The 10,000-nt window shown below is 46.8% G+C and overlaps 1 protein-coding gene across 1 annotated transcript in view; it reads left to right on the forward strand.

The window, feature by feature from the left end:
• Window positions 1–10,000, forward strand: part of npas3 (neuronal PAS domain protein 3) — a gene marked incomplete at its 3' end in the record, with an annotated part of 48,455 nt that overhangs the window by 6,628 nt on the left and 31,827 nt on the right. The window lies entirely within an intron of this gene.

Consider the following 10,000-nt stretch of genomic DNA (forward strand, 5'->3'; position numbering starts at 1 on the left):
TCTCTCTCTCTCTCTCCCGCCGTGTCTCTCTCTCTCGGCCTGAGGCCATCTTCCTCTCGCTCAGCTAAATAAACACAGAGATGTTTCTCATTAGCATAAGAAACAGTTAGAAGTTAGAAGTCAACCATGTAAAGAAGGAGGGGGGAGGAATGATGGGGGAATGGGGGAGGGAGGGGGGGACAGGGGGGGAGGGGGGAGGTGGGGATGGAGGGATGAAGGGAGAGATGGAAGGATGGCAATTGGAATAGTAGAGGAGTGCATTGATGTGTACATGAGCCGAATATCAATTTTATTTTATTTTACTTGTTCAGCATCGCACACAAACAGACACACACACACACACACACACACACACACACACACACACACACACACACACACACACACACACACACACACACACACACACATAGACACAAACACACACACACACGCACACACATAGACACACACACACACACATACACACACACACACATAGACACAAACACACATAGACACAAACACACACACACACACACACACACACACACACAGACACACACACACACACACAGCATGGTCCTGGGAGTATAGAACGTAAACAGGACTGGTTGGTGCGCTTGTATTTGCATAGCATTAGCATATTGTATGTGTCTGCTCTACCATTGGCTTGCTGGTTAATTGGCTGGACCTGGCTAATTGGATTGTGATTTAATGTTAATTGAGGTGTGCTTTACTGTTGCGCTCTCTCTCCCCTCCCATACCTCTGTTTCTCTGGCTCCATGCATAACATTACTGTTCTCTCCTTCATTATCCGAGGACTGTGTGTGTGTGTGTGTGTGTGTGTGTGTGTGTGTGTGTGTGTGTGTGTGTGCGTGCGTTTGCAGTTCTTTCACATCACATAACCATTACCATCTCTGGTTCTATCAAAGCTGGAAACTCAAAGTTTGATCACCAGTCTGCATGGCTCCAAGTTGGTCCGCCGCAGAGGGGGGGATCCACAGCTAGTGTGTGTGTTTGTGTGTGTGGGGGGGGTCATATTCATGTGTGTGTGTGTGTGTGTGTGTGTGGGGGTTATACCCGGGTAGTATCAAGATAAATACACATCTCTTTCATTCGATTTATTCTCTGTTGTTCTCTATTTTCCTACATGTTTGTTTGTGAAAGTGTTTGGTCTTTTGTGTCTCTCGGCGACAGTAACATTCTGCAGTTATTGGTGTGAGCATATGTTCACCTTTCCTCTCTCTCTCTCTCTTTTGCTCTCTCGTGGTCTGTGTGTGTGTGTGTGTGTGTGTGTGTGTGTGTGTGTGCAGATACTACAGGCTGGCTGACACTGCAGGATTTGCAGGTGTTAGCAGAGTTAGCTAGAGCTAGCAAAAGCTACTATTGGGGATTAGCTCCCCATACATACATATAACATATATATATAACATTCATACATGCTTGTTGAGACCTGCTTAATATCAACCTGTGTTTTTTTTGTGTGGGTGTGTGTCTACTTGTGTGTGTGGGGCGTGGGGGGGCGGGTGGAGAGGGAAACAAAGCAAGAGAGTGAGAGAATTGCAGAAAGGTGTTTAATATGGACTTAGATGGATTTGTCTGTCACATTACAACTCGCACACTCTCTCTCTCACACACACACACAAACTGTTGAGCATCAGTCTGTTTCTCAAAAGAGATATAGAAGAAATATTAACATACATACACACAGTCGCACACGCACAAACACATCTGCAAATACACACACGCACGCACGCACTTACGCGCACACACGCACAGGCCCACACAAAAACAAACACACACACGCTCACACACACAACACACACGCACACGCTCACACGTACACAAACACACGCGCGCAGCAGACAGAAGAAGAGAGACAGAGAGCGAGTTCTAAGTGCCGCCACGGGTGATGATTAACATGTAGGGCCTCAATAAGGTGTGTGTGTTATCTCTGTGTTACTGGAGCAGATAGTTGGCCCCCGGCCCTCAGCCTGACAGACCACCGGGCATGGGGGGGGGGGGGAGGGAGTGAAGGAGAGGATAAGGTGAAGAGGAGATAGGAATAGGTCTCCCAAGGAGGAGAAGGGCTCATGTCGGACTCAGAGAGGCGGATGCAGAAGGTTAATAAATGTGGTGAACTGAATGATTTCATATGAGGAGCTGGTGGCGGGATTTATTTATGAATGCAGTGTAATATTCACCAGCTTAGAGGATTACACCTAACACATTATCACGGTCTGGCTTAGAGTCACATACATGTAGACGCGCGCACGCCCGGCACACGGGAGACCGCCTTTGTGTTGTTTTGGTTATATGTGTTGAGATTTTCATTTGCTGACATATCTCTCAAGTGCAGAGGAGAGAAGGAGGAATCAGAGGAAATTAGGGCTGAGGAGACGAGAAGTGTGTGTAGAGGAGGAGCAGAGAGGAGCAGAGGAGGAGGAGAGAAGGAGAGAAGGAGCAGAGAGTAGAGGAGAGCAGAGGAGAGCGTAAAGGAGGGCGCCATAACCCTAACCCTTACCCTACCTAAACCCAAGTCCCACCCTAGCCCTCACCCTAACCCTACCTAAACCCAAGTCCTACCCTAGCCCTTACCCTCACCCTAGCCCTAACCCTAACCCTAACCCTACCTAAATCCAAGTCCTACCCTAACCCTAACCCTACCTAAACCCAAGTCCTACCCTAGCCCTTACCCTCACCCTAGCCCTAACCCTAACCCTAACCCTACCTAAACCCAAGTCCCAACCTAGCCCTTACCCTCACCCTAGCCCAAACTATTTTGGAAGAAGAAGAATCAGTGATTTCCATGTTTATGACGTCACCAGCCGTTGTTACTACCCTGAGCCCCCCTGGTGATGAGTGCGGTGCGGTCAGCTCAGCTGGGTGTAAGGGGGCGTCAGTCAACACCCTGGGGTGCAGGTCTGAGAGGTGAGGGGACTTCAGGGGTGTGTCTATGATCCTGGATATGACATGGTACGATATGATTTAAATATGGACCTCAGGTTATTACCAGCTGTTTAAATCACATTATAACGTACTGATAGACTGAGCTGGAGGGCCCTGGCGTATGTCAACCACCCGCATTTGGACTGAATCTTGTTTGAATAAATTACAGCCGAAGTTTGAAGTCTTCAGAGTTGTGTTATCCACCGCATGTCAGGGTTCCCAGTTATTTCATATCACAGGGAAACATGTTTTTATGATATGCACAGCTCATCTCTCAACCTTGGGATGAAATTTAAGAATTTGGAAGTGGATGCACACTTGGTCTCACTGTAGCCTGTTGCAAAACAGTCTTCATTAGGCAAGCCTTTATGAGAGCCACAGATTTGTAAATGGTTATGGCTGAATTTCAAAGTGTCTTTGTTTTTGTTATCCAGATAATCAGATTAGGGTCAGATCAAACATCACAATATCTATCCAATTTGAGACCAGATTAGAGATCAGATTGGAGACCAGATTAGAGATCAGATTGGAGAACAGATTATAGATCAGATTGGAGACCAGAAAAGAGAAACAATTACAGACCAATTTAAAGATAGAAAATCAGATTAGAGATAAGAAATCATATTGGAGATCCGATTAAAGATTAGATCAGAGACCAGAATAGAGACACAACTCGAGATGAGAGACCAGATTAGAGACAATATGAGATCAGAGGCCAGATTAGAGACAATATGGGAAATCCCAGGCCAGAGACAATATGATGGATTAAAGATACGGACCAGATCAGAGGCCAGATTAGAGACATGTTGGGGAGTTTTCCATTATAAACTCCCCAACATGTAGTTTATAAAGTGAGCTTCACAAAGGAAACAGCCTCTATAAACTCCCCAACATGTAGTTTATAAAGTGAGCTTCACTATAGAGACAGCCTCTATAAACTCCCCAACATGTAGTTTATAAAGTGAGCTTCACTAAGGAAACAGCCTCTATAAACTCCTCAGCATGTAGTTTATTATGTGAGCTTCACTAGGGAAACAGCCTCTATAAACTCCCCAACATGTAGTTTATAAAGTGAGCTTCACTATAGAGACAGCCTCTATAAACTCCCCAACATGTAGTTTATTATGTGAGCTTCACTAGGGAAACAGCCTCTATAAACTCCCCAACATGTAGTTTATAAAGTGAGCTTCACTAAGGAAACAGCCTCTATAAACTCCCCAACATGTAGTTTATAAAGTGAGCTTCACTAAGGAAACAGCCTCTATAAACTCCCCAACATGTAGTTTATTATGTGAGCTTCACTAGGGAAACAGCCTCTATAAACTCCCCAACATGTAGTTTATAAAGTGAGCTTCACTAAGGAAACAGCCTCTATAAACTCCCCAGCATGTAGTTTATTATGTGAGCTTCACTAGGGAAACAGCCTCTATAAACTCCCCAGCATGTAGTGTATTATGTGAGCTTCACTAGGGAAACAGCCTCTATAAACTCCCCAACATGTAGTTTATAAAGTGAGCTTCACTAGAGAGACAGACTCTATAAACTCCCCAACATGTAGTTTATTATGTGAGCTTCACTAAGGAAACAGCCTCTATAAACTCCCCAACATGTAGTTTATAAAGTAAGCTTCACTATAAAGACAGCCTCTATAAACTCCCCAACATGTAGTTTATAAAGTGAGCTTCACTATAGAGAAAGCCTCTATAAACTCCCCAACATGTCTATTATGTGAGCTTCACTAAGGAAACAGCCTCTATAAAATCCCCAGCATGTAGTTTATAAAGTGAGCTTCACTAGAGAGACAGCCTCTATAAACTCCCCAGCATGTAGTTTATAAAGTGAGCTTCACTATAGAGACAGACTCTATAAACTCCCCAACATGTAGTTTATAAAGTGAGCTTCACTATGGATACCAAGGTCGGCCATGTTGGGAGGTTGCCGTGGGCGATGAGGCGCTTGTGATGCCAGAGCCCAGAGATAGCGCAGGTAGCAGCTTTTTAATTATGAACTTTAATTTCAACTCCTGATATTTTTCAAATATTTAATTATGCGGATGGTGAGAGTGAATATGCAAAGCAGCGTTTCTCGTCTGCCAGCCACACCTGGCTGTGTTGTATTAGCCTGTTCAACACAGCTTTATTACAACCAGCGCTTTGCTTTGATAACAAATATACTGCCTACTGCCTGGGGGAGGGGGGGGAGTTTAATTGTAAAGTAAAAGCGGTGTTTGACTTGTACTGAAGTTCTCTCTGTTACTCTTAACTTCATATGAAAGTCACTAGTTAGCATAATTACCAATTTCAAGGTAAGAGCGAGATGGCAGCTAACTGAAATAAGCTCTGCCTCTGTGTGCGCGTGTGTGCGCGTGTGTGCGTGTGTGTGTGTGTGTGTGTGTTGTGTGGGTAGTGAGAGACATAGTGAGAGAGAGACATACAGAGAGAGAAAGACATACAGAGAGAGAGACAGAGACAGAGAGAGGCAGATAGAGAGAGAGAAACATACGAATAGATGCAAAGAGAGAGAGACATATATAGAGAGAGAGAGATAGACAGACAGAGAGCAGGCCAAAGGCATTAAGTTAGCTATTTAGTGTAGTAATAATAATCGAAAAGTATTTATATATTTAAAAGTTCATATCTATACATAGTTATTGATGTCGTTTTCATTACGTTTTTTAAATATTGATTCTTTTAATTATTTCTGAATTTCTCTTCGTCTTATCAAGATTGTAGAATAGCTAGATAGTATATATGGTTAATTCAACTGGTGGTGGTGTGTGTTTGTCCTTTAACTGAACAACCTTTACCTCCTAATAGAGGGGAGTTGTTCTTGCTGTTGTCCTGTTAGTGTGGTCGCTCTGTCCGGCACTCAGTGAGCACAGAGAGCAGAGCATCAGACGCTCGCTCTCTTCTTATGGCAAAGAAATGTTGCCACCTTTTTCGGCCGTCACCAGTTTGCACCCCTGTGTGTGTGTGTGTGTGTGTGTGTGTGTGTGTGTGTGTGTGTGTGTGTGTGTGTGTGCGTGTGCTTGCAACCTTCTGTGTGTGTGTGTGTATCTACTTCCCTGTCTGTGTGTGTGTTTGTCTGTGTGTTTACTTCCCTCTCTGTGTGTGTGTGTTTCCATCCGTGTGTGTGTGTGTGTGCGTTTCCATCCATGTGTGTGTGTGTATTTACTTCCCTGTTTGTGTGTGGGTGTGTGTGTTTGATGTGTGTGCGTGGTTCCTGAACAGTAAATCAGACTCCAGGTTGTTGTGCTGTCGTTTGTCATCCAGCAGGAGACACTTTTACACCAGAGAGCAGCTGGGAGCGAAACACTGAGGAACAGATGGAGGGAGGGAGGGAGAGAGGGAGGGAGGGAGAGAGGAAGGGAGAGAGGGGGAGGGAGGGAGGGAGAGAGGGAGAGGGAGGGGGAGGGAGGGAGGGAGAGAGGGAGAGGGAGGGAGAGAGGGAGAGAGAGGAAGGGAGGGAGAGAGGGAGGGAGAGGGAGAGAGAGGAAGGGAGAGAGGGAGAGAGAGAGGGAGAGAGGGAGAGAGAGGAAGGGAGAGAGGGAGAGAGAGAGGGAGAGAGGGAGAGAGAGGGGGAGGGAGGGAGAGAGGAAGGGAGAGAGGGAGAGAGGGAGGGAGAGAGGGAGTGAGAGAGGGAGAGAGGAAGGGAGAGAGGGAGAGGGAGAGAGGGAGGGAGAGAGGGAGGGAGGGAGGGAGAGATCAAGGGAGAGAGGGAGAGAGAGGGGGAGGGAGAGAGAGATGGAGGGAGAGGGTGGGAGGGAGGGAGAGCGAGAGGGAGGGAGAGAGATAGAGGGCGGGAGAAGGTGGGAGAGAAATAGAGGGAGGGAGAGATGTAGAGGGAGGGAGGGAGAGAGGGGGAGGGAGAGAGGGATGGAGATGAACATATAGCGATGTAGATAAGGGAAAAGTTAACCCAAAACCCTTACCTGTTCACCGCAGTGGTGCCTTGCTCATGAGCCGTCTGCCCTAGTCACTCTAATGACCTGTCCTACAGAGATTGTGACATCCGTCAGCAACACGCAAGCTCTGTGTTCGCCAATCTACTTATCAAGTCTTAAAAACAAAATGGCGTCGACGGGTGATCTACTGACGGTATTGTGTGTATAAAATGTCATTTTTAATAAACAATCTGTACACTTACAAAGTTCTCAATGCCTCGTTTTATATGTTAAGACCCTTATTATACTACCAAAGAAGTGTCGGGCTACTTTTAGCCTTTTAAGTGGTTTAAAATAGCGATTAAGTTTTTACCATAACAAATGCCCCCATCGTTCCAAGTTTATAGCGTTTTGATAGAATCGGCTAAAAACAGCCAACTGAAGAAAGCGTCTATATACAATTTTTGTGCTCTAAAACGAACGTTTCAACTCGTTATCATACAAAACATATCCCAAATCCATTTTACACCGGAATTACCCTTTAATGACCTGTCTCTGTACTGTCTAACCCCTACCTGCTCCCTAATGACCTGTCTCTGTATTCACTGTCTAACCCCTACCTGCTCCCTAATGACCTGTCTCTGTATTCACTGTCTAACCCCTACCTGCTCCCTAATGACCTGTCTCTGTATTCACTGTCTAACCCCTACCTGCTCCCTAATGACCTGTCTCTGTATTCACTGGCTATCCCCTACCTGCTCCTTAATGACCTGTCTCTGTACTGTCCAACCCCTACCTGCTCCCTAATGACCTGTCTCTGTATTCACTGTCTCACCCCTACCTGTAACCGGTAACCATGTATGTCCCGTAGACACCAAACAGCGCCTGAGAACGGCAGCCATGCGTGCGGAGCTGTTAGCGGTAGCCGCGGCGCTTGCTGTTTATTTAGTGTTTATTCTGCAGTTCATCATCTCCCCGCGCTAATCCAGCCTCTAGCACGCATGGCTGACCACCCTCTATCAGCACAGCCTCCCCCAGCCCCATCCCCCCATCTCACCCACCGCTAAATATTCATTGACAATTATTCAGAGCGCGAGTTAGACGACGATAGAGAGACATAGGGAGAGAGGGGAGAGAGACGAGGGCAGAGGGGGAGACGGGAGGGAGAGCGAGGGAGAGATAGAGAGAGATGGGGGGGGGGAGGAGGCGTGAGAGAGAGGAGAGGGCAGCGGGGGAGAGAGAGGGAGGGGAGACAAATACTGTAGCGATAGAGGAGGAAGACTGGAATATATCAAGGAATGTGTGTGAGTGAGCGTCCTTGGAGGAGATAGTTCCCCGGGGAAGTGGTTATATTATGATAGATCACTGGTATGTCAAATAATTAAACTACAAACACACAGAAACACACTTTCAATCTGTCTTTCTGCCCGTCTATCTGCCTATGTGTCTGCAATTACAGAAACACATATAATCACACAAACAATCTCACACACACACACACACACACACACACGCCCATACACACACGCAGACACACGCAAACACACACACACACACACACACACACACACACACATATAAACACACACACCCAAACACAAACAAACACACACACACACACACATATATAAACACACACACACACACACACACACACGCCCACACACACACGCAGACACACACACACACACACACACACACATATAAACACACACACACACCCACACACACGGCCACACACACACACACGCAGACACACACACACACACACACACACAAACACATAGAATATTAGTTCGTAAGTCACTTAAGTATTAATAATGTTAATAATGATGATGATGATGATGATGATGATGATGATGATGAAGGTATAATCCCGGGTCAGGGTCCGGTCCCGGGAAAGATTCTCCTGACGGGGGCTCATCCCACGGACGCGCCGGGGACGGAGGCGGGGTCTGTTGCCATGACAACAGACGGGGGTTGACGGCGTGTGTTGGTAACGAGGGGCTGTCTTCCGGGGGTCTCTGTGCTGTAGCCACGGGAACGGGGCCCCGGGGAGCCGCGGCTGCACGGTGACAGATGCCGACGGACGTAAAACATTTTAATCTGGTGGGGGGGCCATCGCGAGCGCTACCGTGGCAACCACATGGCCGTTTAATGGGGAGAGGGAGACGGGTCTGTGAGCCCGCCACGGCCCTCCGTCATCGGCCTGTCTCTCTCCCTGTCTCTCTCCCTGTCGATCGCCCCTTTCTCTGCAGTCCCACACTCGTCCCTCGGTCTCTTTTCTTCCTTTCACCCTTTTCTGTTTCTTCTCCGATACCATCTAGCTCATTCTCCCCTGGTGTCCTCTTCTCTCTCTCTCTCTCGCTCTCTCTCTTTCTCTCACCTCTCTGTCTGTCTGTATGTCTCTCTCCCTCCCCCATCTCTCTCCCTTTCTTTCTCTGCATTACTTCTGATTTATGTTCTGTCTTTGATGAAAATAACTGGAATTGTGCCCTTGGAAAGAGTGGGAAACACAACAACCAGCTAGAGAGAGGGAAGGAGGGAGGGAGGGAGGGAGAGGCAGGATGAGGAGGGATTAGGAAAACTAAAGAGGAGTTTGGAAAGATAGAGGAGGAGAAAGGAGAATCCATGTCTAGACATTTCAAAACATTAAACCTGTATCCTCTGAGGTGTGTGTGTGTGTGTGTGTGTGTGTGTGTGTGTGTGTGTGTGTGTGTGTGTGTGTGTGTGTGTGTGTGTGTGTGTGTGTGTGTGTGTGTGTGTGAGCTGGTCGTCTCCACTGGCCAATCACAGAGGCTGTGGCAGGGAAATATTAATGACTGGCTTCTCTAGGAGGAGAGAGAGAGAGAGAGAGAGAGAGAGAGAGAGAGAGAGAGAGAGAGATTCTGCTTTGACTGACTCACATGTGGATTAAGAAGTTAATGACATTAGAAAACGATATTCTAATTGAATATCTGGGTGAGCAGGAATGGATTGGCAGTGAAGTAATAATGATTGAAACATGAACAAGCTAAAGGGACTCTTTGTGCTGTGGACAGCACAAGCAGCAGACCTGTTTGGCTTGAAGATTCAATCTCATCCAATTATCTCTCACTTTCCTCCCTCACCCTTTACCCCGTCAGTTAGAAGCTCTCTCTACCCCTCCCTCTCGCTTTCGCCTTCTCTCATTCTGGGTTTCCCCCC

Source organism: Pollachius pollachius (assembly GCF_949987615.1).
Source record: "Pollachius pollachius genome assembly, chromosome: 15".
In the NCBI taxonomy this organism is placed as follows: domain Eukaryota; kingdom Metazoa; phylum Chordata; class Actinopteri; order Gadiformes; family Gadidae; genus Pollachius; species Pollachius pollachius.